The sequence below is a fragment of the Barbus barbus genome (assembly GCF_936440315.1).
Source record: "Barbus barbus genome assembly, chromosome: 35".
Taxonomy (NCBI): Eukaryota; Metazoa; Chordata; class Actinopteri; order Cypriniformes; family Cyprinidae; genus Barbus; species Barbus barbus.
Window position 1 is genome coordinate 25,496,294 of NC_136763.1, and position 17,339 is coordinate 25,513,632.

Here is a 17,339-nt window from a genome sequence, read left to right on the forward strand (position 1 = left end):
AAGAAAAAAAGTGTTTATTTTCATTTAATCTTCATTTTCTTTGTTTTGTTATCTGAACTGTTCCCATAACTCCACATTAGGTGCAAGAAAAGGGAAACACATTTCCGATCCGATGGCCAAGAAAGGAGCTCCAAATCCAGTCACAGTCTAGCCGTACACAATGAGGGCTGAAATAGAAACTTGTGCATCACATGGAGATTTTTATTGGCTCCTCTGGTCTTAATTAAGACTCCGGATATCCACGAGGACGGAGCCCTGGCTCAAGCCTGCTCTTTGAACATCTCTCAGAGACTTGACCTTCTTTTCTTTTCCTGCCTGCTTGTTCTCTGCATGTGTGTGTCCTTGGGGCCCCTTAAACTCAATTACATTCCAAGGATTTTTGGGATGTTCCTAAAAGAAGAATGTCTTTTCTTCTCTTCCACTGGTCAACAACACACCTGCTTCCCCACCTCATCGACAAACAGCAATATCAACAAATAAAACACACTTGAAACATATTGTAAACTGATAGACAACTGACTACATTCATGGCATGACAATAATTTCAACTTAATTTCAATAAAAAAAATAAATAAAAAAACACGTTTTAAGTTTCCTTTTACACATTTGAACAGCTTATTAATTAAGTTGGTATAAAATTGAAGATAATCTATTATATAAACAGTTCTGTTATGCTTAATTATAAACTGACAATTATTATTATTTTATAACAAATTATTATTTTATTACAAAAGCATAAAAACAAAGTGTAATTACTATGCCCACTAAAAAAAAATGTTTATGGATAATAATTACAGAGCATTACATTTTATTTCAGCTCAAGAAGGTTCTTAAATATTTTCATTCTGTATTAGATCCTTGCACGGGCCTCAAATTTAGGCCCTAGCCCGGCTCTGGCCCGAGACGCTCAGGCCCTAGCCCGGCCCACGTCCGACAGCTTATCAGAATTAGCTGGTCCCACTGGCACGGTCTCTCAGAGTTTGGCTAGTGCTCCCCAGTCCGTCTCGGTGGCTCCTGCGGACCATCAGACTCGGCTATGCGATTCAGTTCGCCCGGCGTCCCCCCCACGTTTAGGGGCATGCGGTTCACTTCAGTCAAGGCCATCGATGCCCCTGTCTTGCGTGCGGAAATCGCAGTCCTGCTAGCGAAGGACACGCCAGAGTCGGCCCCTCCAGCCGATATGAGGTCGGGGTTTTACAGCCCTTACTTCATTGCGCCCAAGAAAAGCGGTAGGTTACGACCGATCTGGGATCTGTGAGTTTTGAACTGTGCACTTCACAAGATGCCAGTCAAGATTTTGACGCAGAAACGCATTTTCGGGTGCGTCCGTCCCCTAGATTGGTTTGCAGCGATCGACCTGAAGGACGCTTACTTTCATGTCTCGATTCTCCCATGACACAGGCCATTCCTGCGGTTCACGTTCAAGGGTCGGGCATATCAGTACAAGGTCCTGCCCTTCGGGCTGTCCCTTTCGCCGCGCGTCTTCACCAAAGAGGCCCTTGTTCCCCTGAGAGAACGGGGTGTGCGCATCCTCAACTATCTCGACGACTGGCTCATACTTGCTCAGTCTCGAGAGCAGTTGTGTGCACACAGGGACCTGGTGCTCAGGCACCTCAGCCAGTTGGGCCTTCGGGTCAATTGGGAAAAGAGCAAACTCGTGCCAACGCAGAGGATCTCTTTTCTCGGCATGGAGTTGGATTTGGTCAACCAGACAGCATGCCTCACCCAGGAACGTGCTCAGTCGGTGCTGAACTGCCTCAAGACTTTATCAGGCAGGACTGCGGTCCCACTGAAACTCTTGATCTTGAATCATAACGTGGAATACACATATGGGATCCCGACAGGGTCTCTCATATGGGCACTAGCCTCACACCAGATTTCAAGAATTCATTGGCTGAAGGCCTTATTAGAGCCGTGTTTTCCCTGGCAGACCACGTTCTGCCATCTCTAATGTTGCAGCCTAAGCCATCTCAGAGATTTCCATATGCAATAGGGCCCTACGGGGTTACTTCACATGTCTAAATGTCACTTAACCCCCTCTGGGAGGAGGTGACTCCGCAGTGTGCATTTTCCAAGCGGAAGGGCACGCTTCCCAGTGTTATCCAAGTCCTACTGTTTGGGTTGCTCAAGGAACGACAGTAGTTGACGACCTCTGTGTAGAGCCCGGTCCTATCATCTGCCTTATAGGAAGGATCAGGAGGCCTACACAGGGCACTGGAAGGGGCAGCTCCTGTGGCGCTTTGGTAGGGATCCCAATTTCGTCGGTCATCCGACGTGACTCGGAGTGACCGACTGAATGGGAACGTCTCGGTTACGTATGTAACCCTCGTTCCCTGAAGGAGAGAACGGAAATGTCACGTCCCGTCGCCACAGTCGCTGTACCACCGCTGAGCTGCCGTGTCACCGGCTCGGCTCCTCAGCGAAAGTATGAATCAATGCAGTGCACCTGCTGCCTCTTATACTCAGTGCACCTGCTGCCTCTTATACTCTCTCTCTGGCAAGATCCCAATTTCGTCGGTCATCCGACGTGACGTCTCCGTTCCCTCCTTCAGGGAACGAGGATTACATACGCAAAGAGACGTTTCTATTCATTTTGGATGTTGTACTGCATCTATTTTTTATGAACATCATAAAATGATGCATAAAATAAGGATTTGTGACTACGTGTTTTGAGTTTGAGCTCTGTCAAGTTGATTCTTTATCGTCTATTTTTTTATCTTAAAACTATTTTATACACTATCTTTTTCGTTTTTATAACGTGTGAATATATCCACAATAGCATTCTAAAACAAAAACAATCGGAGCGCCTTGTTATCACTAGTTTTATTTTGATTTCTCGTGTTTGCTATTAGCTTATAGCCCGTTAGCATAGGCAGCGTGCCTGCCGCTAATCTAGCTTACACTGCTAATACTCTATTCACACACATTGCCTTTGTCTCACTCTTATTTGCTTAAATGGCGGATTTGTGTCTACCTTTGAGTGCAGGTGAGGACACGTTCGAGCTGCATTCGGTGCAGCTGGAGCTGGAGGCCGTGGAGAAGCAGATCCGCGACCTGGTGGAGAAGCAGGCCCAGCTGAAAGAGAGGAGAGCCGCGCTGGAAACATCCCGGGCTGAAGCTCACAAGTCCAGGGTAAGTATACAGCACGCTGCTAACACTCCCACCACCTCTACTCCGTGCGTTTCTCTATACAGACACTGTGCACCCAGGACGCGGTCTTCACAGATGTCCTTCACTCCAGCGCCGGGACGCCACGGACCCTGGGTGCAACAACAGCAGCGGAAGACGCGAGCCAGGCCCTGGGGGACAACCTCGCCGCCTCCGGTCTTCGAGATCTCCACCCGGAACCGCTTCGCTCCCCTCCGCGAGACGGAACGCGACGCTGTGATCGTCGGAAGCTCCATCGTCCGGCACGTCCGTGCTACGCTAGCTGAAGGTAAAGTGCACACACACTGTTTACCCGGTGCTCGTGTTCTCGATGTTTCTGCGCAGATACCCGCGATCCTGAAGGGCGATGAGAGCATCGGGGCTGTCGTGCTGCACGTGGGGACTAACGACATCAAGCTGCGGCAGACGGAGACACTGAAGAGGGACTACAGGAGCCTGATCGAGACGGTACGCAGCACATCGCCCGCGGCGAAGATCATCGTGTCAGGTCCACTTCCGACGTATCGACGAGGACACGAAAGGTTCAGTAGACTTTTTGCTTTAAACGAATGGTTATTGTCATGGTGTAAAGAACAGAAACTGCTCTTTGTAAATAATTGTAATCTTTTCTGGGAGCGTCCTAGGCTTTTCCGTGCTGATGGCCTGCACCTAGGGGTGGGCGATATGGGAAAAATATCATATCACGATTTTTTATAGAAATATCACGATTCTTTGTTAGTTTTACTATTTTGGTTTTACAAGTTGTCTGAGCATTACAGCCAAACTAGAAAGACAAAGATGCATGGCAGATATTTAGGCCAAAGTGGGCGAAGATAAAAAATCTTTGTCATTATTTTATTTTTCTTATTAAAAAATAAGAACAAAGATACACATAATATACAAATAAAACAAACAGTGCTTTATTTCCAGGTACAATAGGTGTATTTAGCAGAGCATTCAATGAAATTGAATGAACAAATATAAAAATAAAACACTATATAGACTGATTCCTAAAGCAACTGTATTAAAGTTTTTCAGTCAAGAATAGTGAGTGATTTTTCTCTTTGCGTTTTGTTTTGTTAACGTTAAATGAATAGTTCCCCCACAAATTAATATTCTGTCATCTGTCTGTCAATTCTGTCATAATGTTGTATTTTTATATCATCATTTACTCAAAAGTTGTTTTAAACCGGAATGAGTTTCTTTCTTGTGCTGAACATTTATAAATGATATTTTGAAGAAGGTGGAAAACCAAACAGTTGCTGGTCCTCAGTGACTTCCATAGGATTTTTCTTTCCTACTATCAAAGTCAATGTGGACCAGCAACTGTTTGGTTTTCCACTGAGTAAATAATGACAGAAATTAAATTTTAGGGTGAACTATCCCTTTAATGACAGTCGACAGCACGTTTAGTGTCCTGTCCCTTTAAGAGCTGCACGCATCTAATATACAGTACAGGCACGCATCCGTTTCTCTCTTAACTATTTACTTTCATTTTAGAGATAACCAACTCAGTCTGTATGTAAACCTTGTGTGTTTTGACAGTATTAGCGCAAAATATAACTTAGTTGAGTAATCAGGCGCTGTTAGACAGGCGTTTTAGTGCGCGTGCTTCAGGTGTATGCGGTCAGAACAAGCGCACGTCAGACCAGCGCGCGAATTAAACATTTAACCAGCAAGGCTTGTATGCAAATAATGTACTTTTGCGATCGCGAATAAGTGCAGTGTCCTGTCTGAGTAACTCTACTGCTGTATGTCGTGTTGTACAGTATATAGATACGGCGGCGCCAGAACTGTATTTGACAATGTGCGCGGTAGCGCGATACTACGATATTTCTTAAAAAGCAGATCGTGGAGACATTTTTATCGTCCACGATCAAAAATCGTCATATCGCACACCCCTACCTGCACCCCAGCAGAGTCGGAGCGGAACTCCTGTCGGACAACATCTCCAGGACGCTACGCTCCATCTGACTAGTAAGCCAATTCTCAAATGACTTTTGTTCTACCCACTTAAATGATAGAAGTACCCGCGTTGTCCAATCTATACAGACTGTGTCTGTCCCCCGAATAGCGAGGTCAAAATATAAATTTAATGCAGGATCTAGAAAAAATCTGATCGTGATTAAACCAGAAAAACACAAAATAAATGAACAAAAACAATTTTTGAAGCTTGGGCTCCTAAATATTAGATCACTTGCACCCAAAGCAGTTATTGTAAATGAAATGATCACAGATAATAATTTTGATGTACTCTGCCTGACTGAAACCTGGCTGAAACCAAATGAATATTTTGGTCTAAATGAGTCTACTCCACCAAGCTACTGTTATAAACATGAGCCCCGTCAGACTGGCCGTGGCGGCGGTGTGGCAACAATATATAGTGATATTCTCAATGTTACTCAGAAAACAGGATACAGGAGGTTTAAGTCATTCGAAATACTTCTGCTTAATGTTACACTGTTAGATATGCAAAATAAATCTCTCTTATCTCTTGCTCTGGCTACTGTGTATAGACCGCCAGGGCCATATACAGATTTCCTAAAAGAATTTGCAGATTTCCTCTCAGATCTATTGGTTAATGTTGATAAACTGCTAATTGTCGGAGATTTTAACATTCACGTTGATAATACAAATGATGTGCTAGGACTTGCGTTTACTGACCTAATAAACTCTTTTGGAGTCAAGCAAAACGTCACCGGGCCCACTCATCGTTTTAATCATACGCTAGATTTAATTATATCGCATGGACTTGATCTTACCGATATAGATATCGTACCTCAAAGTGATGATGTTACTGATCATTACCTTGTATTGTGCATGCTGCGTATTACTGATATTAATTATATGGCTCCGCGTTATCATTCGGGCAGAACTATTGTTCCAGCCACCAAAGACAGATTCACAAATAACCTGCCCAATTTATCTCAACTGCTCTGTGTACCCATAAATACACATGAACTAGACGAAATGACTAGCAACATGGGCACTATCTTCTCTAATACATTAGAAGCTGTTGCCCCCCTCAAATTGAAAAAGATTAGAGAAAAATGTACTGCACCATGGTACAACAGTTATACCCATTCTCTCAAGAGCGCAAATGGAGAAAAACTAACTTGGAAGTTTTTAGAATTGCGTGGAAAAACAGTATGTCCAGCTATAGACAGGCTCTAAAAGCTGCCAGGGTAGAGCATATCCGCAAACTCATAGATAATAACCAAAACAATCCAAGGTTCTTATTTAGCACAGTGGCTAGACTAACAAATAAACAGACACCGCCCGATCTAAATATTCCCTCACAATTTAATAGTAATGATTTTATGAATTTCTTTACTGATAAAATAGATAACATCAGAAATACAATAACAAATGTAGATTCTACTGCGTCTAGTATTTCAGCTTCATTCATCGCACCCAAAGAAAAACTGCAGTGCTTTACAACTATAGGACAGGAAGAGCTAAACAAACTTATCAGTACATCTAAACCAACAACGTGTTTATTAGATCCTATACCCACTAAACTACTGAAAGAGTTGTTACCCGTAGCAGAAGAACCGCTTCTCAATATTATTAACTCATCGTTAGCCTTAGGTCACGTCCCAAAACCATTCAAGCTGGCGGTTATTAAGCCTCTTATTAAGAAACCACAACTAGATTCTAATGAACTGGCAAATTACAGACCCATTTCAAATCTTCCGTTTATGTCAAAAATTTTAGAAAAAGTTGTGTCTGCTCAATTGTGCTCCTTCTTGCAAAAAAATGATCTCTATGAAGAATTTCAGTCAGGTTTCAGGCCTCACCATAGTACAGAAACTGCACTTGTTAAAATTACAAATGACTTGCTTCTTGCTTCAGATCAAGGCTGCATCTCATTGCTAGTATTACTTGATCTTAGTGCTGCGTTTGACACTATAGACCATGATATACTCATAGATCGACTACAAAACCATACTGGTATTCAAGGGCAGGCTTTAAGATGGTTTAAATCATACCTGTCCGATCGCTACCACTTTGTTCATTTAAATGGAGAGTCATCACAATTATCACCAGTAAAGTATGGAGTACCACAAGGATCAGTCCTAGGTCCTCTTCTATTTTCAATATACATGTTGCCTCTTGGTAATATTATTAGAAAATACGGGATTAGTTTTCATTGCTATGCTGATGATACTCAACTATATATCTCAACAAAACCAGGTGAAACTTCTAAACTATCTAAGATAATAGATTGTGTAAAAAATTTAAAAGATTGGATGACCAATAATTTCCTCCTATTAAATTCAGATAAGACAGAGATATTACTTATTGGACCAAAAAACAATACACAGAATCTCTTGGATTACAATTTACAACTTGACGGATGCACTGTCACATCCTCTAAAGTCAAAAATCTGGGTGTTATATTAGACAGCAACTTGTCCTTTAAAAATCATATTTCCCATGTTACAAAAACAGCATTCTTCCATCTTAGAAACATTGCCAAGCTTCGAAACATGCTACCTGTTTCTGATGCAGAAAAGCTAGTTCATGCATTCATGACCTCTAGACTGGACTATTGTAATGCACTGCTAGCTGGTTGTCCTGCATCTTCAATAAACAAGCTACAGATAGTCCAAAATGCAGCGGCTAGAGTTCTTACAAGGTCAAGAAAATATGATCATATTACCCCAATTTTACAGTCTCTGCACTGGCTACCTATTCAGTTCCGTATCATTTACAAAATATTATTACTTGCCTATAAGGCCCTAAATGGTTTAGCTCCTGCGTACCTAACTTGTCTTCTACCACGCTACAATCCAACCCGCTCCTTAAGGTCGCAAAACTCTGGACTTTTGGTAGTGCCTAGGATAGCAAAGTCCACTAAAGGAGGTAGAGCTTTTTCACATTTGGCTCCCAAACTCTGGAATAGCCTTCCTGATAACGTTCGGGGTTCAGACACACTCTCTATGTTTAAATCTAGATTAAAGACACATCTCTTTAGCCAAGCATTCACATAATGCATTTTATAATCTTGTACTGTAGTATATCTGATCAAATGTACATTATTATTATTCTTTAGCTTGGGATGGAACAGCAGCTACGCTAATTATGTTTCTATTTGTCTCTGTTTCTGCCACGGGATTAACATCCCGTGGTAATTAGGAATGACAGAAGCTTCAGTCTGGATCCAACCCCTAAATGATCTGAGATGACCGAACACCTGAGAAAAGATAATGCCAACCCCTCAGAGGATGCCAACGCTCAGACAACATACAGAATTACCAAATGACCACTGGAACTAGTTGAGACCTTACAATCTGACTTTGCTGCAGTTAAATTGAACTGCTGGTTTGTTGGCCAGAGGCCAATGTTTGATATTGATATTGTGATATGTTTGATATTGATATTGTGATATGTTTGATATTGTGCAGTTGCTTTGACACAATTTACATTGTTAAAAGCGCTATATAAATAAAGGTGACTTGACTTGACATGCATAAAATACATATAGAGAGAATAATGCTTTAAAATACCAATAATGGATTTGATTTATTAAGTTAATTTAAAAAAAAAAAAGTGTTTACTGTGAAACCTCACCTCAAACTTATATATATATATATATGGCCATATTATTCTGTATTAAGAAATGTTAATGTTGCTCTGTAGTTCATGCTCTGCAATGGACAAAAATGACAACTTTTGATTTATATTGATTTAACTTGATCTCTACAATACAGTTACAGATTATTTATTTTGTATGCTAGATAATGGAGACATTTTCAGAAATCTGCAGGCAGGTTTGTTTGTTATATCGTACAGCTGCGGTTGAAGTGAGTCAGACCATCATCAGCAGAGAGAGCAGGGCAGGACATCCTCTGTCACGCTCTCTTATCACACACACACACAGGTATTCCTATTCGTATGGGTTCATTCCATAGGCGTAATGGTTTTTATACTGTACAAACTGTACTTTTAACCCCTTACGGCCTTTACCATAACCCTACACCCAAACCAACCCCTCACAGGAAACTTTCTGCATTTTTAGATTTTCAAAACACTTCATTTTGAATGACTTATAAGTTTGTTTCATCATGAGAACCTAAAAAAATGTCCCCACAAGGACAACATTTCCTGGTATTACTATATTGTGGGGACATTTGGTCTTCACAAAGTAGTGAATACACACACACACACACACTCACTCACATGCTGTGCCACATTCCTGCCAGCTGCAGAGTGACATCTGAATCCAGTCCAGACTCGAGCGTCTCACTCTCGCTGTCTGTCTTGCGTCTTCATTACCGTGTGCTGTGCTGTGTAACGTAAAGCAGCGTTCAGAGGAGGAAACCTGATGCTGTCTTACATTAACCTGATTCCGCTCAGTGTGTCGTCTCTCTTATCTTAATGCTCGCTTTGTGTACCTTCTCAACTTTTCAAAAGATGTCTTAAAGACCACAAGTAATCTACAAGACTCCAATCCATCAGTTAACATCTTGTGAAAGCAAAAGCTCTGTGTTTGTAAGAAACAAATTTATCAAGGAGTTTCGATTTATCTTCTGTCCAAAATACGACTCCATAATAACACTTCCTCCAGTGAAAATTCCATCTCTTGTTGTCTCTCACATCAAAATCCATGCACATCTTTGCTGTTTTGGATAGTTTTTTTGTTTGTAAAGGGTGCTTGATCTGTGCAGATTTCTCTCCTGATTCACCAGGGAAAGTAACGTTATGGATAAGGGACTCATATTTCAGTCAGAAGCTATGGTTTGAAGTTAAAATCATCTTGATGGATTTATTTCTTACAAAGACGCAGCTTTTCTCGTCTCAAGACATGGCCTGGAGTGGTGTTGATTACCTGTGAATTATTGTGACGGCACCCATTCACTGCAGAGGATCCACTGGTGAGCAAGTGATGAAATGCTACATTTCTCTAAATCTTTTTCCATGAACAAACAAACTCATCTACATTTTGGATGGCCTGGGAGTGAGTACATTTTCAGTAAATTATCATTTTTGGAAGAACTATAGACCCCTTTTTTGTTAGTAAACATTGTGAGGTTTTTCTGTGGGCGGTGCTTAGGTGGAGGCAGAAAGATTCCCCTGACCACTTCACTAACGCTAGCTATGAACTGTGTTAGCTTGTTTTTTAACAATAACTGGATAAATTCCAATTTTACCTGCATATGTAAGGTCACTCACTGTCCGGGACCACGATTGTTATTTGAATAGGTTAACTTAAACGGACGAAATCTGACAGGATTAACATTACCACCGGTTGAGTGACCCACATCTAACATTAACGTGTATAGTAAAGACAAAATACATTACTTTATTTAACCTTTTCTGAGTGCTGCAAATGCGAGCATTTTGACGATCGTTTCTGTCCAATCCGCTCGTTTTATCGTGTTTAACCACAGCTGTCGTCGTTTTTTTGTCTGGCAGTGGCAACAGATATGCATTAAAATTTCAAACTGGAGCCTCTACTACATCGATTCTAGCACCCAACATCACAACAAGATGATATTTTAAGCTCCTTGTGTAGCCGAATCTGTGCTGGTTTGAATTGGCCGCCTCCAGTTTTCTCTTTGTTTTGCCTCCAGCTAGCGCTGTGACGTAATTGTGACGTCGGCCCTACAAGGGTCTATACATTTAAGACAGATTTATAATATTAAAATGTTCTTTAAATAATTTTCAATCCATTGCAATCCATTTTCAAATCATCCCCATTCAAATGAATCAAAACACTGGGAAATTAGAAAATGGACTTGCAAACACCAGCCAACAGTAAATGGTTCCCGTTATACAGCGTTAGCAGAGCAGACTCTGCTGCATTACTGCAATGTAAACAGCAGAATCTGTACTGTTGTCACTTTTACACCATAAAAAGGTTGCATACAGTAATATCACCAGCTTGTTCTAGGTAAAACTCTTATTTTAATCTTTATTTTATTTGATTTTAATGGAATAAAACAAACAAGCACACATTTCAGCCCTGAAAGATTGATTAGATTAGACTTTCGTCAATTATTTTTTTTAATCAAGAGGAAATCACTAGCACGCCTTTTCTAACTCTTTCACTTCAAATTTATCATCAATTTTTTTTGTCTTCAATTTAAGTTGTAAGCAAAATTTCAGCGTCTATTTATAATGTAGGGGGCGGATTCTTCAGATTCTAGAGAGCATTTGATTGGACAGAAAGTTTGACGAGAAGCTGAAGTGTGGGGTGATATAATCAAAATCCACATTGGCAGAAGTTAGAGAAGTTGAATGCTTATACTGTATCTTGTAAATGCAATTTTTATTTAGTTTTGGAGCACACTAGTTTATAGATAACCTTGAAGCTAACATATTCATACTAAAAGCCAAAAACCTCCATTATGATTTCATGGGGACTTTACATCAAATCATAAGGTTTTCATTTGACATAAAAAGCTGATACGAATGGCGCTTTTCCCCTGCGTGGTACGACTTGGCTCTGCACGGCTCAGTATGCCACGGCACGGCTTGGTTTGCGTTTCCACCAGCTGTACGTAAGTTACAACTTAGCCTAGCTTTGACGTAAATGGGCGCTAAGTTACAATTTACGCACTACTAAATATTTGTTCATTGTACCATTACAATTCCACGTATAAACTAAATATTTACGGTAAACAGTATTTATTGATCCTTATTTATTTCAATTACAGTTTCTGAATGTTATTTACATATAAAATAGCTTACATATAGACTAATGTTATTAACGTATCGTTTTTAATGGAAACTTGTTTTTACAGTTAGTATACGCGAGGCAAAAAAAGATAGAATGAAGGATAAATTAAAATTCATAGCATTTAAACAAGTTCTGCTCGCGTATTTGAAGATTTCTATTGGATGATTTAGGGTAAATGTCGACTACGCATTACTTTATGGAGAGCTCATGAACTACATGCTGCTTCACGAACAACTGGTGCAACCAAATAATGTATAGATTTAGTTACAAACTAGCTAGTAGTTACTAAGCCTCTAGTGTGGGCTTCGTTCTAATTTAAGTAAGAACTTACGAATGGCTGGTGCAACCCTACCCAGTTTAGTACCGCTTTAGAGTGGGTGGATTATTCACGTGTCGTTATAGTTGCACCACCTCTATTGCCGTGACTCCGGAAAAACTTTTTCATTCCGCGTCGCTCCATCAAACTCTCGCTGGATTCGCTCCTCGGCAATCAACGAGAGGAACGTCTGTACTTCCTCAACAGACAACGAAACAGACATTTTTTGGTAGTTAAAAGAAAGGTGCGCTCATTCAAAACAGTTGCGTTCGATCCTTCGCTGGCTGTGCTGATTTAAATCTAGCGGGACTGTTGTGTCTCGTGTCGCAAGTTCAATGAAGCAGGCAGTGAAGATTCTCTCTGGCCAATCAGTGATCAGCAGTTTACACGTCACGTTTTGGTAACGGTACGGTTCGCTTGGAACCTCAACCGAGGTGGTACTGAAAAATTTACCAGGTACCAGGTACTGTACCCAGTGGAAAACAGCCCAAAAGTGAACGTACCGAACCGTATTCCATGCAGTGGAATAGTGCCAAAAAGCAACAATTATGATCCTGAAATGAATAAATCTCTTGTCAACTGAATGACTATAGCTGCATGAATTCCTAAAAGCTAAAAAGCTGAACATCAATATTCATGGAATGAATGGACAACAGTAATGAGGCAGCATCAGTTTGATAGGAAAGAGTAGGAAACGCTTTCCTTTAAACAGTCAGTTTCCAAAAGGAGCATCATGGCAAATGCAAGCTAAAATATGTGCTATATTTGAATTTGAATAACGTCACCATAGCTAAATTTGCAGTTACACTTTAATTTTGACCACAAAATGATTCCCTATGGACTTGAGTGAGACTGAGGTTATCTTATCACAGGTCCAGAATGGGTGTCTCATCAAGATACCACCATGACCCAGCTTTACATTAAATTTGATTAACTATATAGCATATATCTCTGTCAAAGTTTCTGTTATCTGATCTGTTAAAGCTGGTTTGTTTCATATTTCAGTGTATCCCTACTAACAGGACTCTTGACTTGATTTGCTGAATTCCCAGATGAATTCCCACTTGATTTGCTGAATTCATGTGGATTTGCATTTTGGGACTATGTGCCAAGATTGTGTTTGCAGTTTAGTAAATATGGCGGCGTTTTAATACCATGTTAAAAATAAATACATAAATAACAAATCCAAGATTATGAGATGAAAATCATATTTTTAGAATAAAGTCAAAATTACGAGAATAAAATTGTGTTATATTGCTTGAATAAAGTTAATTAAATGGAAAATTCCACGTACTCCATGAAAAACTCTTCATTCTCTTCAGCGGCTTGTTAATTTTTCACCCTTTTTTTTTCGCATATGGGCCCAGAGCTTACTTACTATGCTACTGTTTAGTACATACACAAATTTCAGCAAGATTTCTAGCACAAACCTGGACAGTGCATGTTATTTAAAAGAAAAAATTGACAATTAATATCTTTAATGTCTATAAAATAAAACTAGCATATGGCACCTGATCATCAAACTTGAGAACACAAGATAAGTATTTAATTTCAACATTTGTTGTAGTTTTCACATTTTAACATTATAAAGACAGGAGATTTTTTTTTCTTCCCAAAAATGCTTTTTTCTGTAAACATGCAAATATTACTAAACCATTCCAAATCATTGCTTAGAAAGCAGTGATTCAGTTTACAGCTGCAGCAATTCTTACAATTCCGTCAATACATCTTGCAAAAACTTTTTCGTGTGCCGAGTTCATTAGCACAGCAAGAGACCCAGCGGAATTAGGATTTCTGGGAAATGTAGTTTTGAGGAACGTCATTTTAAAAGCAGTGTGGTAATTCAAAACCCTGTGCCATCTGGTTCTATAATCGCCTCCCACTCACAAAGAGCCTTTTCTGGTCCCTCGGCTTGTGTTTATTTTGTGTTCTCTCCTTTGTTTACTCTTATGGCTCAGGTACAGGAACGAGAGATCAGGTCAGAAAGACAGAGAAGAGAGATTGTAGGAGATATGTCTGGAATTCTCCACATGTGCACTTAACCTGTGCATGAACTCCAGGCTACGGCCAAATGTTTTTCAGCTAGTCATGGGTGTAGCATTCTCACCACTAACATAACAGATCACTTTGCCCATAGTGTTGTGAAATGCTCTCTTCTCAGGAACGTAGCAATGTTAGGAAAGCATAAAAAGACTACATTATAAAATAATGTTTAAGATGCATTTGTTATATCACCGCTTACAGGTTTTAAATGTATCTGAATATAAAAATGTTTCCTGCAATGTACATTTGCAATCAAGCACAGGGTCGGAAGTATCTAATTCGGGAAATATTGGTTAGGTTATTATGGAGCTTGGCCCATTTGTTCTTGGAATGCATCAAAAAAATCTTAATTTGTGTTCTAAAGATGAACGAGGGTCTTACAGGTTTGGAACAACATGAGGGAGAGTAATTAAAGGTGCAGTATGAGATCTCGGAAAATGCTAACTTTAGCCTGATAGCACTGAAAGCGAACGTCCCACCCTCCCTGCAATCGCTGTCCAAAGCCACGCCCCCTGAACGTACATGCGCTCAAAGAGCAGAATACCAGAGACAACATTAAATTACTACAATAGGCTACATCAACGGTTTTCAATTACAGTCCTCGTGCCCTCCCCACACATTTCAAATCTTATCACGTCCGACAGTTGTTCTATTCGTAAGTCATAAGTGCCCTGCGAAGTGGACATCACCAGATATTCCGCCATGATTCCAGTTAAAGCGAGTGTATATGTTCCATACAAAGGGCATTAAAGTGTGCGAGACGTGAATTTAAATTGTATTTATTTACAGAGGTATATGTGACACTTTACACTTCTCTAGTAAGTTTCGTCTGTGTGTGAAGACGCTGCGCAAACTACAACGGATTTCCCCTGCTCAGGGAGTAGGGAGCAATGAACACTGTGTAGGGAGCATGTCAGTCGGAAAACAGTTCATGCACGGAGCTCTCTTATAACGGCTGGATATGAATATCGGATGTGTTAACTAAGCAGGACATGCAAAATATGCAGAGCGGAGGGCGCGAGGACTGGAATTGGGAACCACTGGACTACATCATGTGTCATTCACCGGTGAGAAAACTTTATAGCACAGTTAGTAAAAGTACTACAATACCAGGAAGGAAGATTGGGTTGTTGATGTTTGTCAAATGCATAAAAGAGGTATGCAAATGCATAGGTTGACAGGCAGGTAGGAAAGACAATTAAAACACTTGACCGAGCATTTTGATTGGACGAACATTTCTTGATCCTACACCTTCCACGGAATATATAAATACATTTAGACCACTTAACTTAATGATTGCTATAGGGATGTGAAGAGACTTTCAACCAGCATAACAAAAAATGTTTCTTAGGACAATCGCCTATTGCACCTTTAATGACCAGAGTTTGAATTTTTGGGTGAACTATCCCTTTAATGTAATCTGAATACTTGAAATCAAACCCTACATTGAAAGGTTCATTACAGATTAGAAAATTTGTGTGACTGAAGCATTCAGTTCATGGCATTGATTCAACCATTAAAACATGCATACAATGAATAATAAAGATAAATGCAAAACAACACATCCTCTATCTGCAGTGCGAGTAAGAGCACTGGCCTGTACGGGTCCACGAGATTATTCAGGCTGGCAGCCAGCATGGAGAATACCAGCGGCTGGTGCAAGGCATGTGACGTGAAGTCTGCTTCCAGTACTTTTGGCTGGAGAGAGGACAAACTTTGATGAGCGGCTATAGAAGGTGGGATTCCTAATTGCAAAGCAAACTACTGCCATGCCATTTCATAAAACAAACGCCTGCCAATTTGTTTGTAGTGAGTAGCCTTGATTTAAAATAAAACGCTTAATATTATTGGAAAATTGTGAATTCACTTTTAAATTGTTCCTAACTAATTTACTTTCTTCTGCTGAAAAACAAAAGATACTGTGAAGAATGTGAGTAACCAAACAATTTCTGGTCCCCATTGACTTCCATAGCATTTTCCCCATAACAACTGTCTGGACCAACATTCTTCAAAATATCTTTGCGTGTGAGTGTGTGCGTGTGTGTGTGTGCGTGTGTGTGTGTGTGTGTGCGCGTGTGTGTGTGTGTGCGCGCGTGTGTTCAGCAGAAGAAAGACATTCATAAAAGTTAGAAGCAACTTGAGGGTTAGTAAATGATGACAGAATAGCAATGAGTGAACTATCCCATTAATGCATTTCATGGACAAAGCAAGCAGATTTTAATGTCACTTTCAATTTTCAGTGACCATATGAAGAAAAGGACTCTCAAAAAAGGGGGTTCAAAATACTTAAATTTTTGTTTGTATATATATATATATATATATATATATATATATAATTGATGTACTGACATTAAGTAATTTGGTAATTTATCAGTGCAAAGCAATTAAACAAGTGACAGCCTCAAATTACAATCAGTTTGTATTGTTTATCTGTGACGTTCTGTTCTCTCTGACTGTGATACACTACTGCGTCACGAGCAGTGAAGTCAAACACTTGTGACAGCAAACATTACAGACACTTGACTCTTGCACAATATCATCAACAGTCTTCAGAAGTCTAACCGACATGGGCTGCTTGCCTTCTTAAAACTCCTGTAGTTTCTTCAGTTCTGGTTGAAGAACAGCAGTAGCAACACAAATGTCATGGGTTCAGTCACAGACAACACATGGACTGATAAAATGTACAGCCTGAATGCTATACATACTTGGATTAAAGCATCTTCCAAATTTAATCTATATCTCTTGGCGTCTATATATACCTTATTACTTCTTTGAATATAAAGGAAACTGCGAAGTTAATGTCAATAACAGGTCACTTATATAATAAATCATAATTTCTCTCCACCCATATAATATACGCACAAATATATACAGGCGGCATAATATAGGCGTCAATATATAGATATAACTGTTGCTCTTTCTGACGTCAGAAATCATAATAAGCATTAACTAACTAACTGGCAACTACTGGAAATATATTAAGAAGAGCACTGATTTTTAATCATCTTCTGGATGTGTGTGACATTTAGTCTACAGTGTCGCATTTGATAAGCCACCCCCAAAAAAAGAAAAGAAAAAAAAACTTGGTTCTGGGAAACAATGGAACATTCACATCCTGAATTCTGTAACTGTTTAACCCCATCT

General features: G+C 40.0%; 1 protein-coding gene across 1 annotated transcript in view; it reads right to left on the bottom strand.

Moving 5' to 3' along the window:
• LOC306855131 (RNA-binding motif, single-stranded-interacting protein 2-like) overlaps positions 1-17,339 on the bottom strand; it is a 64,929-nt gene that overhangs the window by 46,713 nt on the left and 877 nt on the right. The window lies entirely within an intron of this gene.